General features: G+C 34.7%; 1 protein-coding gene across 4 annotated transcripts in view; it reads right to left on the minus strand.

The window, feature by feature from the left end:
- The window catches only part of LOC122789323 (collagen alpha-1(XII) chain-like), a 1,412,827-nt gene that overhangs the window by 1,047,544 nt on the left and 343,639 nt on the right, over positions 1–21,644 (minus strand). The gene's annotated exons all lie outside the window — the stretch shown is intronic.

A 21,644-nucleotide genomic window follows, 5' to 3' on the forward strand; every position in this document is an offset into this window, starting at 1 on the left:
CCACATCACCCATGGTATCCTTGAGGACCAGACAGTCTTTAAGAACTTAAATATGTATAAAAAGAGAAACGGCTTCAGGTAAAACCCAGGTGCACAAAACCAGAACTATATATAACCAAAAATACACCAAGGTACCACACAATAGCGTGTTTATTACACAGAAAATAAGAACAGTGGTGAGCACTTTCGCAAAACTAATTGCTTCATCAGACAAAAAAATAAAACACTCCATTGCTTATATACAGATGGAACCATTGACTCAATCACTGATGTCATAGGTCAATTAAGGCATTAAAGCTATATAACTTATAAATGTATAAATGTAGAAAAGGCTACATATAGAGAAAACTGCATATAAAAGACACATATAAAAACTGCATGTAAATGCATATAAAAACTGCATATAAAAACTGCATACAAAAACTATATACAAAAACTATATACAAAACTGTTGGTAAAAGACCTAAGTAATAGATATAAACTCCATAAATACTATAGCTATGAAAAATTAAAGGATAAAAATCTAGATCTAGTTATAAAATCTATCTACAATATGTATGTATAACTAAAAGTAGTCTATGTCTCTAAAATATGAAAAAATAAGGTGTAATAGGTGTATGAGGTGCCTAAAATTAAACATGTTTGAGGCGTCTTGCTTTCAAGAAAGGAACCAAGGAAGTAGAGCCATTAAGGCCTGGATATTTATCTGCATTCAATTTAATGACAAAAACTGGATAGGTATTTCCATAGGTAGGCATATTTAGCACTCTCAGGCCTCGGGGGATGATTTTGGATTCCAGGGAGGCTTGCAGGTGCAAGCGCTGCCATTGCAGTCTCTTGTATTTATACATAAGATTCTCTAAGTTCTTGTAATGTGATGCATGGCATATGAGATCAACTAAATGTAGACCTTATTTTAACAACAACGAGGTAGTTCCATGTAATAATCCATCTAACATAAACTCTAGGCCACATAATGAATTTAGAGTAGTGTTACAGTTTGCGAGTGACATCAACCAATATGTTGACGTAATTAAGAAACATTGGCACTTATTACAAGAGGTACCACAGTTGCAGGTTATTACCTGTAAAGATCCACTATTCAGTTTCAAGAACAATATGTCACTCAAGAAGCAGTTATGTAACAAGGATATGCCTAAGAAAGCCATCCCTTCTTCACGTCAGGGCACTTTTCCTTGCAGGTCATGCAGTGCCTGCCCTTATATTTACAGTGTAAATACCTATGTCCACCCCACCAAGCATTTTCAGTTACAGCTTAATACTTATGCTGATTGCAAGAGCACTGATGTTGTTTACTATTGTTTTTGTCAGAAATGTCCGGTGTTTTATGTAGGTAAAACGAATAGATTTAAAGACAGAATTCTAGAACATCTTCGTGATGTCAAAAATAAGAAACCCACTAATGCACTCGCCCAGCATATTATTAATACAGATAATTCACATTCTTTTAAGTTTTTTGTGCTACAGCGCATACACAAAAACATTAGAGGAGGGGATATAGAAAATTTTACTGAAAGCTGTGAACAGAGATGGATCATTAAATTGAATGCAGATAAATATCCAGGCCTTAATGGCTCTACTTCCTTGGTTCCTTTCTTGAAAGCAAGACGCCTCAAACATGTTTAATTTTAGGCACCTCATACACTCATTACACTTTATTTATTCATATTTTAGAGACATAGACTACTTTTAGTTATACATACATATTGTAGATAGATTTTATAACTAGATCTAGATTTTTATCTTTTAATTTTTCATAGCTATAGTATTTATGGAGTTTATATCTATTACTTAGGTCTTTTACCAACAGTTTTGTATATAGTTTTTGTATATAGTTTTTGTATGCAGTTTTTATATGCAGTTTTTATATGCATTTACATGCAGTTTTTTATATGTGTCTTTTATATGCAATTTTCTCTATATGTAGCCTTTTCTACGTTTATACATTTATAAGTTATATAGCTTTAATGCCTTAATTGACCTATGACATCAGTGATTGAGTCAATGGTTCCATCTGTATATAAGCAATGGAGTGTTTTATTTTCTTGTCTGATGAAGCAATTAGTTTTGCGAAAGCGCTTACCACTGTTCTTATTTTTTGTGTAATAAAGACGCTATTGTGTGGTACCTCGGTGTATTTTTGGTTATATATAGTCTTTAAGAACTGTTAGGTATGCATGCAAAAGCAACATCCGGAGTTTTCTTCTCTAGAAACTACATGCATATTGAGGTGACTCCCTTACTTGTGCAAACTGAGTCAGGCAGCCTCTTTTTTTTGGGAGGGGGCTGAGCCTGAGTATGTCACCTGGATAACCTAAATACTATTGTGGGGATCACAGTACTTCTGTTCCACGTGAGGTTCTCTAAACTGCTCTCATCTTAGATAAACATGCCAAGTTACAAGGGTAACAGTCATGTCTGATAGAGACATGCAAATGATGTTTACTGTACTATACAGCAATCTGTTAGTAAAATGCTTGACTACATTTTTAATTTTTTAAGGCTTACAGCAAGTATTAGTATTTTAGAAGTTACTTCTGCTAAAAGAAAATATAGTTAAGGTTTATCACAGCCTAGAGACTTGCTTGTGTTCAATTGCTCTTTATCAAGAACCCTAGCAAGAAGGGTTACTGTGTACTTAAACAGAAAACATATCTGGGAATGCTATTAGACTCTCAACAACCTTTCAGCAAACATGATGAACAAACTATACAGTTCTGTAACAGCTCAGTTACTGCTGTAAACTATCACACCTCCCCTACATGAGGCGATACCTGAGGCAACAAGAACCATTACTATTAATGTAATTATGCCAAGATCAGAATATACCCTCCTTATCATAGAACTTAAATCTCCACCACATTACCATATGCCAAACTACAGAAAATAGAATTTTACATGTTTGTAAAGTAGGACACAACAGAAAGCATTGCTGTACAACAATAAAAAAAGCCAAGCAGCTCCCTGTGACAGTTAGAACTGTATGTTTTCTCTAAACACTTTAACCTTTAACCCATACGTCTCAACTTCTTTGCTTAAGAGTAATGAAGAAGGCGAAAAGGAATGGGGGGGCAAACACCCCAAAGCATTACCTTTTTAAACATATTACTCAAATTCATTTAAAAACAACATGTTTTTAATCAACATGGCATGCATTTCCAGAGTAGCACAAAAAATGAATGTCTGGCATTACTGGCTGACTGTAATTCTTACTGATTTACCAGAAAATCAGTCATTTTATGAGACAGGGTAAAAATATGAGGCAAAATTGGGGATGTTCTACAAAATCAGTGTCGGCAAAGAGGTATGCTTTAAACTAACCAATGAGGGCTACTGCCACCCACTGACTAGCAAACAGAATATAGTAACAAGCTCATATTCAGTTTGCACACATAAAATCAGAAGGGGTAATGCAGTGACACTGTCTAGAGAACATAAATAAAAACATCCATGAGACGCCTATAAATGTAATTTCTCTAATGACAATGACTGTATGCCACTACTTACTTATATTACTGCTAGAAATATTACATTATTTTATTCCCCTCCCCCATTTACTGGGTCATAATATTTCTGACTATATAAATTTGGATTTGCAGACATAGGAATGTAGTCCCTTACTGCCTCTAGGAACCAAGAAGTTTATTCTTGTACTGGTTTTTCTGATCTGTCATACAGAGATATTTGCTTTTAGAACCTATCATGTTTTCTAAATCTTCTCATATCTTTGATTCATTTTCTACAGGTTTTCTTTGTACATGATATTATTGTCAATGCCCTACCTACACAATTATTTATGTATATGTGTTTGATGTGTTTAAGTTTTGACATATGCTAATGCCTTTATATTTATGTTACCTGTCCTGGGTCATGAGTGAAAAGTGTTTTCAAACCAACTCAATACCTTTTTAACAAAATTAAATAAACATTTTGTTATTTATATATGTAACTGTTGTCATTCAGAAATTTGAAGATATTGTCATATTTCTACACGTATGCTTTCTTCACCTGAAATTATGTTTGCTCATTACAATTTGTTATTATGGGCTGGTTAGATAGAGTATGCACATAATTAAAATGTGCAGAGGGATACTCAAAGTGCAATAGTATTAAAAAAAATGTATTCAGCTCATGGCATGTAAATATCTGAAATTACCACTAGATGTCTCTCCATTTTACAAACTGAAAAGCATTTGTGTATGCATTTCTTTTAATTTAAATGTGAAAGATATATATGCTTTTAATTTTCATGTGTTTGGTATATTCTTTGAGTGAATGTTTTACATGTTTATAAAACCTTACTTGTAATGTATATTTTTAATTCACTTTCAGCAGGAGTCACAATTTAGTAACACAGGTTACAGTTTGAAAATATATTTCAATGTGTAAAATTAAGAAATTTTACATATATATTTATGGATCTACTAAACATCATTCAATCTCACAAATGTGGATGTGCATAACATCGACAAACTTACGTCGACAAACAAATGTCCACATGCTACTACACATGCTCCAAGGCTTAGCCCCGAACATGCAACATGCCACGTGGGAGCTGACACTCCCTGCTTACTATATACTAACTCAGAGATAACACAATCCCAAAGGAAAAGACATATTCTCTTACTCCAGGGACTGTCAGTCTCATACATCTGGCCATCTGTCTTGTCGACCAAACTGTGTTGACAATACAGAAGTCAATTTATCTTTAAAGCGATATATATATATATATATATATATATATATATATATATATATATATATATACATATATATATATATATATATATATATATATATATATATATATATATATATATATATATATATATATATATATATATATATATATATATATATATATATATATATATATATATATATATATATATATATATATATATATATGTGTGTGTGTGTGTGTGTGTGTGTGTGTGCATAAAAATACACACACACACACACACACACACACACACACACACACACACACACACACACACACACACACGAGTCTGGCTGGCAAGTGTGTTTTGTGGATGGTACAGTGGTGCAGTTGTTAGTACTATTTCCGCACAAGGTCTGGTTCTCCTGTTTAGTTACTGAGGAAATGTCTTCTGTCTTGAGAATGTATGTTCTCCCTGTGACTACTTATGTGCTGCAGTTTTTTCCCAAATCCCAAAGTAAATCAATGATCCTGTAAATCTCCTGTAGCTTTGTGTTTGATGTGTACGTAAGTGAGTGTGTGTGCGCCCACGAGTGTGTGTGTGTGTGTGTGTGTGTGTGTGTGTGTGTGTGTGTGTGTGTGTGTGTGTGTGTGTGTGTGTGTGTGTGTGTCCAGTGATGGGCTTGTGTCCCATCCAGAATTGTCTTACTGCTTTCCAACCTATGCTTGGTTGGACTGGGTCTTGATTATCTGTGATCCTGACAACAATACAGTACCTATCAGAAAATTAATAAATGGCTGTGGATCAGCAAATATTCAGACATAACTAGCACAGCAATAGTGCTCCCTTAGTACCACCACATTTCAGCTTTCTACTGTTATTTGCCACAGACACAAAAGTGTGTCATGACTCTAGCTAACTGAACATTTTTACGCACCTCTGCCCTGCCTGTCTTACTTTTCTCTGTATCAACCAAACATAAACCTCTGACCCAGAAAACCACGTGGAATGTACTCCTGAATAATTCAGGAATAACAGTGTTACATCAACAGTCTCTTGACCTTACTTTGGCAGTTTCAAAATATATACATTTACAGGCACTTTTCCTGAGAAAAAGACAGAATAAAATGTGCCAAACAATCATATATCCTTAGAAAAATAAAAAGACTAGCAGCTTCCTGACCTTATTCTAAAAAGAACAGTATTTTTCTGTTCCCAAGTCTTACTTCTGAATATAAGTAGACTTAATATATATATTATAAAATTAATTATTTGTAAATGTCAGTGTTCAGCAGTCTTGTATCATGCCCAGTCTTTAAGCAGGCATCTGGGATGTGTAAGGATGTCTCAGATGGGGTGATTTTCAGTTTCGTGTTGAAAAATATGTCTGTTCCTAGTGTCATACATCTTTGATATTACCAAAGTAGAAAAAGGCAGATTGAAAGTGAGTGAGGTATTGAAGAAAGGTGAAAAGATGGTTGTGGGGGGTGGGGGGTGGTAGAACATCAGTGGACTCTACTGTTTACTTTGTTTGAAATGATTGCATGTCTTTTAAACACAGTAGAGTGCTCCCTGTGGTAAGAACCCTAAAGGAGACAATCTGTAACTTCTGATAACAGCCAGAAGCTACCACTGACAGGTTGACTAACTTGGCAAAACACACAGACTGTCTGTAGCTTGTGCTAGTCTCATCACTTACAGCATTCCTGCTTTCTCACGCAATTGCCATCATTTTATGTTCTGATGTCTAGCCATAAAAGGACATATCCTGGATCTGGCATGGCCTTAACTAGGCTTATAGCTGAATACACTCCAGTCAGTTCAGCATAACTAATTCTAAAAAGAATGAACATGGTTTTAGCTAGTTCCATTTTTCTGTCTCTTGCACTTCCTCACACTCAAGAGCTAATTTTAATAGGAAGAAAACACTTGTAATAGTCATTGGTTTTAGTGCATACATGTGGGCATAAACACAGACAGAGACACAAACACACACACTTACAAATGCTCTTTTTTTATAAATATCAGTAGTATGTTGGGGAATCTATTAGAACAGTGAAAGCACATGCCCTGTTTAATGCATCATTATAAATACATTGCCACCAATCTTTATGGCCCATACTTTCTACTAAGGGGAAAGTTCTCTACATCAACCCCTTTTATCAGCTTCCAGAGGCTACACAGAGGTGGTTTCAGTTAAAAAAAAAACAAAACAAAATAAAAGCATTTACTTCAGCTTCATGCTTCATTATTATCTCATAAAAGGACATTAAAGGGAATCTTATGTCAATATATTTTATGGCTAATACAGCTTTAAATAAAATAAAGTCCTTGCACTTGAATCCAGTCCTGTCAAGGCCATAAAAACAAAACAGAACTCAGCAATGGTTTGCCTATCTCTACGGCTTTCCAGTGGCTTTCTCATTTAGTATGACCAGTTCTCATTATAGGCTCTCTCAGTCGGTATCTCTCTCCATGTCAGGCTCTGGTTTTCAAGACATTATCTTCCCTGTCTTCAGTAGTGACTCCTTTCTCTCTCTTTCTTTCTTTCTCTTCACCAGTTGCTCACCTCTCTTCTGCTCTTCAACAGTGGCTGATGTTTCTCTCTCTCTCTCTCTCTTTCTTGCCTTTCCATCTATAAGAAGGTGGTATGGTCTCCTAAGGTTCTCTTCCAATACTGCTGCAGTACTGCAGCCCCATACTACACAGTGGTCACTAGAGGACAGCATACTATATGACCCCTCCAACTCATTCACCTAGAGATGAACATTACAGGCAAGCCAGATCCCAACTTGGCTGCCCTAAAAAGGATGGATACCAACATGCAATACAACCAACTTTGTAACAAATGTGGCATCTCAATCCAGTCCTTTTGTTTGAGGAGTTCTCTTGCTGTGTTATGATGCTGTACTATATACTTGCCATCAAATTTATAATAGGTTCATAGGTAGGTACTAGGCTATCTGCCCGAGGACATTTATAAGCCTAGCCAGAGTTTGTCGGCTTTCGCAGCCCCATTGATTAATTAACTGATCCTCTGTCAAGCAGAGCCAATGAAATGATCCCAGGGGTGTATTTTCTGTTACCCATCCACTCGTCAAGGTTTCTCTTGAAGAGTGTTAGTGAGGGGCTCTGCCTAATGTAGTTTGGAATTTTGTTCCAAAGCATGGGGAGTCTCTGTGACAGGAATCTATCCCTCCAGCATGTTCTATTTATTGCTGTGGTGAGGTTTAGCTCACTAGAGCGCATGGCTTGCAGTGACTTGGATTTCTTTAGGTGGAGCATGTCCATCAATTCTGAGTTGGACATGGCTTTATAAGTCAGACAGAGATCACCTCTGAGTAAGTGATATGCCACTGAGTACAGCCGGAGATTTTTCAGTCGGGCTGCATAGGACATATGTTTGAGGCCAGTAATCCTCTTGGTGAGGTACTTTTGTGGTCTTTCCAGCTATTGGAAGTGTCTTGTGAGGTGCATTCCAAATGGGGCATTGTACTCTATGATGGGTCTGATGAGTGACGAGTAGAGGGGCACTATAACCTCTTTATTTCTAGATGTGAACCCTTTAGTAATTAGATGGACCACATAGAAGGATTTCCTAACTACTTTGGCAATATGGTTGTCAAAGGAGAGATTACTATCTACCTGGGTCCCCAGATCTCTTATTACCTCTTCTGTATTAAGGGGGCTGCCACCTATGTGGTAATTCGTCGGTGTTTTGTTTTTCCCAAATGGGATGACTATGCATTTTTTGGCATTTAGCTTGAGGCCATGAATTTAACAGCAGGTGTCTGTCTCAGTAAGGCCCTTTTGGAGGATGTCCTTGTCAGACGGAGGGTCAATTATGGCTCCCAGTTTGCAGTCATTGGCGAACTTGGTTAGCCATAGTCCTCCTGTGTTTGCCTGTGCTTCTGAGAAGTATATGCTGAACAGTAGGGGTTCCAGGACCAAGCCTTGTGAGACACCACTTGTGACTGGTTTAGAATCGGACCTGGAGCCTGCTATTCTTACCATGTGAGCTCTGTCTGTAAGCCAGTTGGCAACCCATTTCGTGACATAGGGGTTTATGTTCAGGCTGGTGAGTTTTTCTGTAATACCCAAGTGGGGAATGGTGTCGAAAGCCTTGGTGAGGTCAAGCTAGGCTGTGTGAACAACCTTTCCCTCGTCTATGGCCTTGGTGACTGTCTCAAAGAAGTCAACCAGGTTTAGTAGGCATGATCTGCCCTTAACATAGCCAAACTGGGTCAGGTTAAGTGTTTGGAGGTTCCCAATGTCTTTGTTAATGAGATCCATGATGATGCACTCCATAGCCTTGCAGACCAGGCTAGTCAGGCTTATGGGGCAATAGTTACCAGGGTCAGTTGTGGCCCCTCCTTTGTGAAGAGGAATAACCATTGATGTGCGCCATTCTATGGGCATGTACCCTGTGGAGAGGCTGAGGTTGAATAGCGTGTTTAGGTGGGGAGTTAGTTAGTTCTGTAGTTCATGCAAGATGCAGCCTGAGACACCATCTGGCCCCATTGAAAGGGCTATTTTCACCTGTGCGCCTGTGATTTCTGGGACATTACACTTTTCCGGTATTGTTGTCGGCCCTTTTGAGGGTGAGAGGGGGGTGAAGTTTGCACTGAATCTATCTGCCAGGATGTTGGCAATATCAGTAGGTTCAGTATATTTTGTGCTATTTTGCACTAGTTCAGTGTATATCTGCGAGTTGCCACTTAAATTCTTAACATAGCTAAAGAAGGTTTGTGGTTATCTTTTGACTCCTTGGCTATTTTTCTTTCGAAGTTAGCCTTGGATGATTTTATGAGGGACCTTAGTTTCTTACTGATACTGATCAGGGATGTCTTTCCTTCTTGGGATTTGCTTCTTTTCTGAACTAGTTTCCTCCTTCTGTTGTATAGCCTGTTTATGGCAGGGGCCACCAGACTGGTTTTCTTCTCTTAGAGGAGTGAGTCTTGGTTTTGCTAGCGATGGCATGATCCATGCATCCTTGTAGGTGCTCATAGAGTGCATTTGTAAAGGTTTCTGCATCTTGGGCAGCATTATGCTTTAGTGTGGGGGCTGTTAAACTTACTGCCTTTGTCTTAAGTAAGGTGAAGTTTGCTTTAGAAAAGTTTTTTACTGTGCTTTTCTTAGTTGGGGGTGGTGGTGGGTTCTGGACATCCAGAGTGATTAGTTTATAATCTGATCTAACCAGTGACAGGTTGACCTCTGGTGTGGAACACCTGTCGCCCATGATTGTGATGACCAGGTCCAATATGTTTTCACCTCTGCTAGGGGAGTTTACCAGCTGATCCAGGGCATTTGAGTTGATAAATTCCAGGAAGCGCTGGGCCTGGGAGTTTGTACTCGAGTAGTTTTCTCAGTTAATGGTAGGGTAATTGAAATCACCCAATATCAGGGTGTTCGGTAGAACCTTCATGTTTTCCAGTGTCTCCAGAAAGGTGGAGTGGTGGTCCTGGGTCATGGAGGGTGATCTGTAGAAGGCCACAATTTGCATTGCAGATTTGCCTGATGTTAGTTGCACATGGATGATCTCAGAGGTATCATGCTGCGTCACTAACCTGGACATGTAGGTATCCTTGATGAATATGGATATACCCCCTCCTTTTGTGTTTCGGTCTGTGTTCTGTGGCTGAAATGTGTGGTACGAGTTGTAGCCCGGTAGTGATGGGGTGCTCCCTGGAGCATTGAACCAGGTTTCAGTTACTGCACAGATGTCAACGTTCTCCATAATGATGGCCTCGGCTTCAGCTCAGCTCTGTTTACGGTGCTCTCTATGATGCAATGTGAATCATGTGATGCAGCCCTATTTGCTTTCATCTGTTTCATGAAAAACAAAATGACTTTTGATGTTTTGTCAGCTTCAATTGCTTGAACTGTCTTTGTGATTTATGCTGGCACTGAAGTGCCCTTTATATCAGACACAAACAGTGAGCCTGTTGGAGCCGACTTGATAGCTGAACTAAATTCAACAGGAAGTATTAGTGAGACATTTTGTGCACTAAGATGCAGGCTTGTTTTTGCGGGTTCAGATTTCACAGTTGTTTGCCCTTTGATGCTAGTTTACACTCAGAACAGGTCTGCTCATTAGTTTGTAGGGCGTTCAGATACTGAGTGCTTCTGCTGTTTTCTACATTCAAATCTTTTGTCAGTCTCAGGAGGTTAGTGTGAGTGCCTTTCCTTTGTTTCAGGCAATTATCTTCTTTTTGCTGGTTTGTTACAGCAATATGATTTTCTTTATTAGTCTGCGTTGAGAAGAAAGGGTTGGCAGGCATTGTTGTAACTTACGCTTTACTTCCGCGAAAAATTTTGGATTTTAATTTATAGTGTTACGATTTTTATTCTTAGCAGTTAGCTCAAAAATAGAATCAGACTATTCATTCTGTTTACAATGCAACCTTGTTCTTTCTTCCTGGAGCATATTAATAAGGATTTCATTATTTTGGCAGTTTTGTTCCAGGTCTTGGATGCATTGATTAAGTTCTTACATGACTTTTATTGCAGTCTTTTCATGTAGACTTGATGAACTCTTTACTGATCAGTGCTAGCTGCTTATTTTCATTTATACTTTCTTTTGTTGTATAAACCGGGTCAGCTCATTATTATTATTATTATTATTATTATTGACACAAATCCATAAACAGTTCTTGACATTTTTTTAAGACTTTTGGAATAATACCTTTAGTAACTTAGTTGCACATTCTGATTTTTAATATTTTCTGATAAAATAATTTAAAATATTGTTAATCCTTTGAAACTTCTGCCACAATTTTCCTTTTTAATCTGTAAACACCAAATGTCAGCTTTGGTCTAAATCTGACTTCTAGTTTGTCTTTCAAATTCTAAAATAAAAAAAATACAAAGCAATCAATTACAAAGACCAGAGGGCACTTACCAATATACACTTTTCAGTAGACATATTGAAAAGTTCTTTTTACCATTTTCAAGCTTTTAATAGTGTTCAGCTCTCAAATCCAGCATGTTTCAACATTTTTATTAATGTTGACTGCTTAAATACAGTAATCCCTGATGCATTAATAGTTTTATAGTCATTAATGCTCTAACGTTGTCTTACATAGTTATACAGATTGAAAGTCTCATTTATATTCCATCTCTCTTGGTTAGCCTTTGTTTGCACAAACATATTTCTTCAAACAAATTCCATTGTCTTTTCTATAGGTTCTAGTTTCATAACTGCACACTCAAACAAAAGTTTCTACTCTTCACCAGCATCTGTTCCTGTTTTCTATGAACCTTTAATGTGAGAGTCATTACTTTCAAATAAGTTTTCACTTCGCATAGTGGCCAACAGTGGACTAAGAACATCATTTACTCCTGCCTATTAAAGAAATTCTGATGCAGTGCTCTTATTTTACTGTACCAACGCACTGTTTGTTAACAGACTTAACCAATGGTATTTTCTTTTTTGAACCCAATATGCTACATATCAGCACAGCTTAACATCTGTCACCTTCCATGACAGCAGCATAGCATTTTTGTTTACTGCTTCCTTTGCCCCTCATTTCTCAATACATACAGTGCACAATCAGTTTTATCAAATGTCCATACATTTTCCTATCTCATGTTAGATAGTAGTGAACCCCCTTTTCACAGTCAGATGGATCACATTTAAAACAAACACATCCTTCTTGCTTTACACAAAAAACATATCCCCAATTTCCCTATCAGAGGATATTATTTTTAAAATTAACACATTATACCAACTTTATTTTCATAAAATGTCACTAGAACTTTGGTAAAGCAATTCTGCCACACATATTCTTTTTGTTGTAAGTCTTTAGTTTAACACCAGCAAAGAATTTTATTTTCCATGTTACCCTTCAACTGTCATAAATACACATTTTTATTGCAGAAACAAGTTTTCAAATGTCCCAGACCAAATCTTCTTGTAGGTATTCCAGTTATTTACTATCAACAATTAATTCACTGCTCAAGAATACTTGTTTTTACTTAGGTGTCTCGTAAATTTTTCCACAGGATTTCTACTACTGTTCAGCTATCACATAGGATGGCACAATGCTTTTTAAAGATATACACCTATATAGACAGTACCCCATAATATTCATTGATCTATAAGTTCCATCATTTCTCAGTGCTCTGTCCAGACTGCACACTTCTTTGCTTTTACATCTCAATAAGCAAGGCTTACAGAGTTTCCAGCAGATTTTATTAAATGATGTGTTTCAGAAAATAATGAAGTTTTCTTCAGAAACCATTAGCAGATGATGATGTCCATTCAATTTAAACACATGAGAATTTAAATATGTAAGAAATGTCTAGTTCATGCAAGTAGTATATCTTTCTTTTTACTGTTGCAACATACTGTACTCTGAATTTCTTTAGCAGTTGGTTAAAATTTCACTCTGCACATAATATGGCTGTTAGCTTTTCACTCGACCATCAACTTTTCATTGTAACGGTTGTTTTTGCTGGGGGTCTTTCCATTGTTGCAACACACAATTATTAAAATCCAACATAACTTCCCCAGTAGCTTTATATCACTAGTCTCAACACTGTGAAGAAATGTAAATGGACTTATTTCTGTATAGCCATACTTTTGAACTATTTCACCAGCAGCATACTAGTGAATCTCTATGTGAGGTCAGATTTCATTTAAACAAAACTACAGTATTCTCTTTGCAAAAGTCTAGAAATGCAACCATATTAAAGCAGGCCTTCACATTTTGCATGCAGTGAATGCACTCTCAATCAGTGAAAATAACCTTCAGACAAGAATACTGATAGGAATAAAATGTGCTAACAGAATGTGCAGTACATTGAGCACAAGCAGATCTTGTTTAGATGGTATGAGGCTTAGGAATCAAAGTTAAAGGGGCATCTAGAAATTTAGAGGGCTTTGGTATTATTAGAAGATACTTCAGAGGGGCGTGGCCAAGGATGAACACAGGATAGCAGCAGATTTCTTCAGCTCCACCAATTTCATTACATTGACAGGAATTAATTACTTAAAAAATTAATTTTCTTTCTAAATATGTTTGTTTTATATAGTTCTTGAACTATATCTAAAAAAGAAAGGAAATCTTAATAATATTCCTGTCAGAAATTACTTTGGAAATTTTCCTGTCAGTTTATCAGTCTGAAATGAGTTCCAGTAAGACAAATTCTCAAGACTCCAGCATCAAGAAAGAACTTCAGTCTCTGACAATTATAGTCCAGCAACTTACTGCTAAGATGGATAAAATGGATACTAAAATAGACACTTTCATAGAAAAAACTACAAAACAAATAGACTTGTTACATATGGACCTGCAACAACAGAAGATCCAGATGACAGGCATAGAAGAAGCTGTGAATGACATGGAAAATAAAATACAAGAAGAGGAAATCAACATTGAGTTTCTGCTGAAACAAAATACACATTTACAAACAAAGCTGGATGACCTGGAAAATAGATCTAGGCGCAATAACATTAGGATTTTTGGACTGCCAGAAAATATTGAAGGTAACAATATTACTTCTTTTTTAACAACATGACTCCTAAAACTTTAGATTTACCAGAAGCATTCTCTTTTGGTATCGAAAGAGCACATAGATCTATAGCTAATACCAACTCTAACAAAACTATCCTAGATCAGTTATAGTTAGATTTCTATCATCTTTGATAAAGAGATGGTTCTTAAATCTGCTTGGGCTAAAGCTCCTGTTAAGTTTAATGAGACAACTGTGCGTTTTGACAATGACTATTCTTCCATGGTAATTGCTAAAAGAAAAGTTTTTCTGCCACTAATAAGGGAGCTTAAAAAAGCACAGTTTAAAACATACCTTCTGTTTCCTGCCAAGCTTAAAATCTTCCTTCCTGATGGTCCTAAGGTCTTCGATGATTTAGACTCTGCTTTACTGTTTGTCAAAGAAAAAGGATTTTGGATAAAATAGAAGAAATGGAATGGGCTAGTTCTTCATTAAAGAGATTGGCAACTGAAGCTTCCTGGAAGACTTCAGAGAAGAAGAAGAGACTAAAAACAAATGATTTGTTATATGTTTTTTCTCTCTCATCATTTTAGTTCATTATTAATCTTTTTGAATATAGTTCCTGCATTTCCAGAAAGCCACAAATATTTTGGAAAAGATTTAATCAAAGTTATTCTCTATGTGCAAAGAAATGTTTTGTTTCATAACCAGTCAAAATGCCTGAGGATTTAATGGCAGGCTGTGACTCGATTTGTTTTTCTTTCTGAAAAAAGTAAGGTTAGTAATTTGATACATTTTCTTATCTTTATCTTTTTTTTTCCTTCTTTTATTATTTTCTTTGTTTAAACAATGACATTCTATTTAGATTATGTAGTGGGTAAAGGGTGGGGGAGGGCAGGAGAGAACAGTAATGAAAATATCATTAATAGAATAATAACATATTTATTTCTTGTAAAAGTTTATAAGTTCTTCAAATGCTATTTCTAATTATACTTCCTTGATTATACTGCTTATGCTTGTTTGTAAATAATCTGTCATGCTTTAACTAATAATAATCAGAACTAAATAAGAGTAAATAATATGTTTTATTTTTAACTCTATTAATATAAACAGTAAGTAACATTCCATTGTATATACTTCTTACAGCTTTCTCTTACATTTTTTTATTTCTGCCTCACTCCCTTTTATTTTCTACTCTCTTTTATTTTCTTTATTAATATATAGAAATGCTTTTGACTGTGTGGGCACAGTGAATAATAGGATTTGTATGAAAATTGAGTTGGGAGAAGAATGCTGAGTTTTATTGCTTGTTGGTAATTTTGAGTTTAATTTCACTTGCATAGAGGCTGTGATGATCTGTGGAATACATTGTGGAGGTTCTGTCATGTTTAGATGCATTTACACTGCTAAATGAATGTTTGTCACTAGTTTTAATAAGTTTCCGCCAAAATGTTAAGAGAGACAATCTGGGATGTGGGCTGTCTTATGCACAATGTCCTTGAGTTACCTCAGAATCTTCAAATCACAGAATTCTCACAGAGAAACTGAAAGCAGTTAGTATAAACATTGACAAGGTTATCACACTGACACACCACAGATTCAGGAAAAATACTCTGTTCATAAAATATGTCAGTTATAATGAGTTTAAATGATGTAGTTTCTTGTAGTAAGTAAATGTCTTATTTTAGAAGGCATAAAAATGAAACATTTATTTAAATGTTTTTGAAAATCTACTTAACAGCAGCATAATAATCTGTGTTAAAAATTTGTGTTCCAAACATATACTTTACTATAACTCATTTAATTCATCTGATTGACAAACATAAATAATCTTATAACTCCATTCTAGAAGAAATGTCATGTGATATATTTTAAAGCAGTAGGTTAGCATGATTGTAAAATCTGGTTACCAATATGTGTTTGCTGTGCATTGTTTTGTATAAAGCAGACAGATTTATTCTGGGGACAGCAAGTGGGATGGTGCTCTGCAGGACACAACTCAGTGAGATCATATATATATATATATATATATATATATATATATGTGTGTGTGTGTGTGTGTGTGTGTGTGTGTGTGTGTGTGTATGTGTGTGTGTGTGTGTGAGTGTGATGGCTTTTTTTCTGAGAGTCTGCATGGCTATCCAATATGATTTGTAATGATTTCTATGAATACAATGTTTTACTCTATTGACAAAATGAATGTTTGCCACAAGTTTTAATAAGTTTCCTGCCAAAATGTTAAGGGAGACAATCTGGGATGTGGGCTGTCTCATGCACAGTGTCCATGAGTTTCCTCAGAAGCTTCACTCACAGAATTTTCACAGAGAAACTGAAAGCAGTTAGTATAAACATTGACAAGGTTATCACACTGACACACCACAGATTCAGGAAAAATACTCTATTCATAAAATGTGTCAGTTATGATGAGTTTAGATGATGTAGTTTCTTGTAGCAAGTAAATATCTTATTTTAGAAGGCATAGAAAATGAAACATTTATTTAAATGTTTTTGAAAATCTGCTTAACAGTAGCATAATAATCTGTGTTAAAACTTGTGTCCCAAACATATACTTTACTATAACTCATTTAATTCATCTGAATGACAAGCATAAATAATCTTATAACTCTATTCTGGAAGAAATGTCATGTGATATATTTTAAAGCAGTAGGTTAGCATGATTGTAAAATCTGGTTAGTGTGTGTTTGCTGTGCATTATTTTGTGTGAAGCGGACAGATTTGTTCTGGGGACGGCAAGTGGGATGGTGCTCTGCAGGGGCACGGCTCGGTGAGATCAGATATATGTGTATATATGTGTGTGTGTGTGTGTGTATGTATATATGTGTATGTGTATATGTATGTGTGTGTGTGTGTGTGTGTGTGTGTGTGTGTGTGTGGGTATGTGTGTGTGTGTATATGTGTGTGTGTATATGTATGTGTGTGTCTGTGTTTATGTGTGTGATGGCTTTTTTTTTTTTTTTAGGTAATAACGCAGGTGTTTCTGAGAATCTGCATAACTATGCAATATGATTTATAATAATTTTTATGAATACAATATTTTACTCTGTTGACAATAATGAGTTTAAGTAAATGCTCATATACAAACAATTCAAGATTTTTTTGGAAGCTGTTGATAGAATTCACATGACAGAAAATAGATGCATCTTAATGCATGTAATGTCTGAATCATATTAGCCAAAGTTTTTGATTTAAATGAATGTTAGAACATAATTTTCTCTCCTCTTGATTTCTAACATTAAGATTATTTGAATGCTATTAGAATACAAGTGTTATATATTACATAGATCTATATAATAGTATGAACAGTTTTAAAAAAAAAAAAAGTTTATTTTAGTTTATATGATGCTGTTTTACCAAATGTGTAGTTTTGTCTTGATAGATAATTGAATTGAAAACTGTTAACCTCAGTTAAATATAACTAGTATTAAATTGATAAGGTGGTAGCTGAGGTACTGCTGCTTAGGGTAGGGGTTAACTTGAGTAGTAAATACTGCTCTAAGTTGGAGTTTTCAACTCAGGCGGGATGCAAGGTTTAATCCTTACATTATTTTCACTTGTTCATTGTTATATGTATATAGTTTTGACATCCACAATATATTTTGTACACTCATTGTCACTACAAACAAAATTGAATCCTATACAAAATCCCATAAGAGATTTAATAAATGCAGCTATGTTTAAAGGTACACCTAAAAGAGGAGATGTAACATTATTTATCTTGTTATTTGTTATTTCGATCATAAGATTCTTGAGTTTTAAAATGCCAAATGACATCTTTAAAAGGAATTTCTTTAAACATTAATGGATTGAATAATCCATGTAAAAGGGCAAGCCTAATAAGATACATTATTCTACACAAGGCCAATCTAGTCTTCCTGCAAGAAACCCATCTCTTGAAAAAAGATATTGATAAACTAGCCACTAATAAGTATACAGTATTGGTTAGTTCAGAGCACACTCAGAAAAAGAGGAGTGGCTATTTTATGGAATAAAAGTATGCCCATTCCTAAAACCATTAAGTCTTATCAGGATGACAAAGGAATGTTTTGTATGGTTACAATACAAATTAATGGGAAGACTTACACTTTAATTAATGTATATTGGATACCTGGAATTGGTATTAATACAGTGAAACATCATATTGATAAGATCATATCATTCTCTGTAGGGATATTATTTTAGCTGGTGATTTTAATTGTATACTACATGAAAGTGATACTACCACTATAAAGAAAAGAAGAATTACATCTAATGCAAAACATTTAAATGATTTTGCTAATTCTTATCATTTGAATGATATTAATAATCAGATAGAGTCAAAATCATTACCATACACCTTTTTTCCAACAGATACAAAACTTATTCAAAAATAGATAGGGTCTTTATTTCTAACCAGATGGTAACAGATTTAATTAATTCCAAAATCATTTCATGTCCTATATCTGATCATAACTCAATTGTTTTCCAATTCGTGATAAAAAATACTCATAATGTTCAGATCAAAAGGATACCAGCATACTTCACTCAGCTAAAAGACTATAAAGAATATATACTTTCAGAAGTACAACATTTTCTAGACATAAATAATACTCCTGAAGTTTCCATTGTCTATGTTTGGGATGCCTTAAAATCATATCTATATGGACAAAGTATCAGATGGTATAATAACAAAAGGAAATCTTGGGATAAGGAATTGTTAGATATTCAAAGTAAACTAGACTCTTATAAACATAATAATAAAGAAAATATTATGGACAAGAAAGTTATTGAAGAAATAAACAAACTAAATGAGAAATACAAAGAAATTTTAACTCATAAAGTTAAAATAACTTTAGAGAAATACAAGTTTTGTCTTATTCAATAAGCCCCAAATACTTACATAGACTTAAAAATAAAACAAAAAGATTGAATAAACAAAACCATATCAAAGAAATATTTTCTAAGGAAAAGAAGAATGTTTCTAGTATACCAGAAATACTGGATGAATTTAGAAATCACTTTCACAAGATTAACCATAACAACATTAACATGGAACCTAAAGATAAAATAAAGGAGTTTATAACCACAAACATGAATAAAAAGCTTAATAAACAACAGATTAAACTATTGGACAAGAGTATTTCATATACAGAAGTTATTACACAAATAAATAAGCTTAAATCAAACAAAGCACCGGGTAATGATGGTATTATACCAGAGATATATAAAATCCTTTCTAAAACTACATATTCATTAATACATAAGGTTTTTATTCTGGCCCAAACTGAGTTAATAACCCCCCCCATCTTGGCAATATACATTTATTTCACCAATTTTAAAACCTAATAAAGATCCAACTAGATGTTCTTCATATCGACCCATCTCATTACTTAATGTTGATTATAAAATGTTTATGAGTATTTTTGCTGATAGATTGAAGACAATTATCCCGCATTATAGACATAGATCAGACGGCTTCATTGTAAATAGAAATACTTTTGATAATATAAGAAGAACTTTAACATTAATTGATTTTGCAAATAGGAAAAAGAAAGATTTAACACTTATTAGTCTTGATATAGGTTCAGCATTTGATTCAGTAAGTTGGGACTATCTGTTTACCTTACTGAAATGCACAAATTTCTCTGATGCATTTGTAAATTTAATTGAGCATTTATACAAAGGAACGCTGGCTTATATTAAGGTAGGAACATATGTTTCACAAAAATACCCATTCTTAAAGGTACAAAGCAAGGATGTCCACTTTCTCCACTATTATTCACTTTAGTAATGGAGCCTTGGGCTAATTTGATTAGAAACAGTACTGACATAGAGGGTTTTGAAATAGAAGAAAATACAACATCAAAAATTCAACTTTTGCAGATGATGTTCTAATTACATCAGCAGGATCTAATTCTTCTATGCAGTCTTTATTTGATAAAATGATGAATTTTAAAAGTATTTCTGGTTTAATATTCAATGAAGAAAAACTAAAATACTACCTATATATACACCTAAAAATTATCTTCTTTTTGCTGGTTTGTTACAGTTGGGCCATGATTTTCTTTATTAGTCTGCGTTGAGAAGAAAGGGTTGGCAGGCATTGTTGTAACTTACGCTTTACTTCTGCGAAAAATTTTGGATTTTAATTTATAATGTTACGATTTTTATTCTTAGCAGTTAGCTCAAAAATAGAATCAGACTATTCATTCTGTTTACAATGCAACCTTGTTCTTTCTTCCTGGAGCATATTAATAAGGATTTCATTATTTTGGCAGTTTTGTTCCAGGTCTTGGATGCATTAATTAAGTTCTTACGTGACTTTTATTGCAGTCTTTTCATGTAGACTTGATGAACTCTTTACTGATCAGTGCTAGCTGCTTATTTTCATTTATACTTTCTTTTGTTGTATAAACCGGGTCAGCTCATTATTATTATTATTATTATTATTATTATTATTATTATTATTGACACAAATCCATGAACAGTTCTTGACATTTTTTTAAGACTTTTGGAATAATACCTTTAGTAACTTAGTTGCACATTCTGATTTTTAATATTTTCTGATAAAATAATTTAAAATATTGTTAATCCTTTGAAACTTCTGCCACAATTTTCCTTTTTAATCTGTAAACATCAAATGTCAGCTTTGGTCTAAATCTGACTTCTACTTTGTCTTTCAAATTCTAAAATAAAAAAAATACAAAGCAATCAATTACAAAGACCAGAGGACACTTACCAATATACACTTTTCAGTAGACATATTGAAAAGTTCTTTTTACCCTTTTCAAGCTTTAAATAGTGTTCAGCTCTCAAATCCAGCATGTTTCAACATTTTTATTAATGGTGACTGCTTAAATACAGTAATCCCTGATGCAGTAATAGCTTTATAGTCATTAATGCTCTAACGTTGTCTTACATAGTTATACAGATTGAAAGTCTCATTTATATTCCATCTCTCTCGGTTAGCCTTTGTTTGCACAAACATATTTCTTCAAACAAATTCCATTGTCTTTTCTATAGGTTCTAGTTTCATAACTGCACACTCAAACAAAAGTTTCTACTCTTCACCAGCATCTGTTCCTGTTTTCTATGAACCTTTAATGTGAGAGTCATTACTTTCAAATAAGGTTTCACTTCGCATAGTGGCCAACAGTGGACTAAGAACATCATTTACTCCTGCCTATTAAAGAAATTCTGATGCAGTGTTCTCATTTTGCTGTACCAACGCACTGTTTGTTACCAGACTTAACCGATGGTATTTTCTTTTTTGAACCCAATATGCTACATATCAGCACAGCTTAACATCTGTCACCTTCCATGACAGCAGCATAGCATTTTTGTTTACTGCTTCCTTTGCCCCTCATTTCTCAATACATACAGTGCACAATCAGTTTTACCAAATGTCCATACATTTTCCTATCTCATGTTAGATAGTAGTGAACCCCCTTTTCACAGTCAGATGGATCACATTTAAAACAAACACATCCTTCTTGCTTTACACAA

Source organism: Protopterus annectens, chromosome 14.part0 (genome assembly GCF_019279795.1).
Source record: "Protopterus annectens isolate FY-2018-M chromosome 14.part0, PAN1.0, whole genome shotgun sequence".
Taxonomy (NCBI): domain Eukaryota; kingdom Metazoa; phylum Chordata; order Ceratodontiformes; family Protopteridae; genus Protopterus; species Protopterus annectens.